This window comes from Schistocerca gregaria, unplaced genomic scaffold (assembly GCF_023897955.1).
Source record: "Schistocerca gregaria isolate iqSchGreg1 unplaced genomic scaffold, iqSchGreg1.2 ptg001298l, whole genome shotgun sequence".
NCBI classification, from domain to species: domain Eukaryota; kingdom Metazoa; phylum Arthropoda; class Insecta; order Orthoptera; family Acrididae; genus Schistocerca; species Schistocerca gregaria.
This window is the reverse complement of record NW_026062610.1, coordinates 75,001-77,500: the sequence shown is the minus strand read 5'-3', so window position 1 is coordinate 77,500 and position 2,500 is coordinate 75,001.

The window sequence follows — 2,500 nt, the reverse complement described above, 5'->3', positions numbered from 1 at the left end:
TGGCATTGCCGGCGGGAAACAACACGCGCCACCTACGGTGACCGGCAGCTCCAACGCCAGCGCCACAGAAGGGCAAAGCCCCACTTGGGTGCAGAAGCGAACTCTCCCAGCACAGCGCACGCGCCAACACGTCCGCAGAGCTGCGATACAAACCACCTGCGAGAACCGCTGGGGGCGACCGAGCAGCAGACGGCGTCGCGACGCCGAGTGCCGGGCGGCGGCGCATCCTCAACGCACACAGTCCGCAATCGGACCAGCACACTGCAGATGTCCACCGCGCTTCGCACCGGGCTCGACAGAACCCACTTTGGCCGCCTGGCGCCGCGCGCAGGGTGCGCCGGCGCATAGCTGGGACGCCAGCCGGGCCCGTCGGCCGGCGCTCCTGCCACTGGGCGCCCCCCACCAGCCGGCTGTAGTGCGTGCGCTCACGCAGCGCGCGGCCAGCACGCCGGGCGGCCCCCCCTCACCGGCCGGGGACTGTCCCGCCAAGCCACAGCCTCGTATCGCTTCATACCCACATGGCCAACTCAGGTTCGGGGGCATGGCGGGTACCGCCGAAACAACCGGTTCACAGATGTACCGATCGTCGCTATCACCGATGCACCTGCAGCGCGAACAACCGCTCAACAACTGATTTCCAGTTCATTTGCGGATCTTTGGCAGCAAACGTATACGTCAATCTACATTTGCGAAATCTACGATTCTGGCATGCCTGCATGTTATGTGTCACGACACGCTACATCAGCCCACATACACACTGCGGCATGTACACGAGAGAACACGTGGAAGATGGTCCGCGCACGTGTGCAATGTCCCTTGCGCGGTCGACTGTCAACCGGCCTCTGTAGCATGTCGCAGATGTGGAACGCGGTCCACCGTGCTATCATGTTGTGTGGGGCAATACGATTAAATAGGAAAACCCTCGTCGCTACATCAACAGACGGCTCACGCTGATTCCCGGCAGAGGGAGGAGGGGGGGGGGGGGGGCCAACATGCAATACTTTCGTCCGTACCTACTTACCACATGTCTGTACGGCGTACAACAGTGCAATCTCGCTGTAATGGGGAGACGAGACAAGTAGCATCGTGCACAACATATGGCCCTTATGATTCGCCATTGTAGGGCGCAGCCGGTGTACGGTCAAGCATGTGCCACATTATGTCACTCAGTACGTAACGACGGATGATCAGTGTGGGTTACGCGTACATCAGCGGACAGTCCACACAGGCCGTACCACAACGTACACTGACTGCATCGACAACCGAATGCAACTGAACAGCTGCAAGGCTCATTTCACAAACAAACGCCTGACCGACCAGCTTGGAAGGGCAGGAGGGGAGGGCGATATTCGTTCTGTAGCGGTACACCCTTCCAGTGGTTAGCGGGACTGTGTAGAAAGTACGCAACACTCGAAAGACCTTTATGTGAGGGTACGCACCATGGCATCAAGAAATACACATGACACCAGAGGATCCAAGCAGTGAACTATGTTCAGAGGGTTGCTGTTAGGCAAAGCTACATTCCTGTGACGTTACATGTGACAGTTAAGGTGCAGTGTAAGTTAGGTTAAGGTGCAGTGTAAGTTAGGTTAAGGTGCAGTGTAAGTTAGGTTAAGGTGCAGTGTAAGTTAGGTTAAGGTGCAGTGTAAGTTAGGTTAAGGTGCAGTGTAAGTTAGGTTAAGGTGCAGTGTAAGTTAGGTTAAGGTGCAGTGTAAGTTAGGTTAAGGTGCAGTGTAAGTTAGGTTAAGGTGCAGTGTAAGTTAGGTTAAGGTGCAGTGTAAGTTAGGTTAAGGTGCAGTGTAAGTTAGGTTAAGGTGCAGTGTAAGTTAGGTTAAGGTGCAGTGTAAGTTAGGTTAAGGTGCAGTGTAAGTTAGGTTAAGGTGCAGTGTAACTTAGGTTAAGGTGCAGTGTAAGTTAGGTTAAGGTGCAGTGTAACTTAGGTTAAGGTGCAGTGTAACTTAGGTTAAGGTGCAGTGTAACTTAGGTTAAGGTGCAGTGTAACTTAGGTTAAGGTGCAGTGTAACTTAGGTTAAGGTGCAGTGTAACTTAGGTTAAGGTGCAGTGTAACTTAGGTTAAGGTGCAGTGTAACTTAGGTTAAGGTGCAGTGTAACTTAGGTTAAGGTGCAGTGTAACTTAGGTTAAGGTGCAGTGTAACTTAGGTTAAGGTGCAGTGTAACTTAGGTTAAGGTGCAGTGTAACTTAGGTTAAGGTGCAGTGTAACTTAGGTTAAGGTGCAGTGTAACTTAGGTTAAGGTGCAGTGTAACTTAGGTTAAGGTGCAGTGTAACTTAGGTTAAGGTGCAGTGTAACTTAGGTTAAGGTGCAGTGTAAGTTAGGTTAAGGTGCAGTGTAAGTTAGGTTAAGGTGCAGTGTAAGTTAGGTTAAGGTGCAGTGTAAGTTAGGTTAAGGTGCAGTGTAAGTTAGGTTAAGGTGCAGTGTAAGTTAGGTTAAGGTGCAGCGTAAGTTAGGTTAAGGTGCAGCGTAAGTTAGGTTAAGGTGC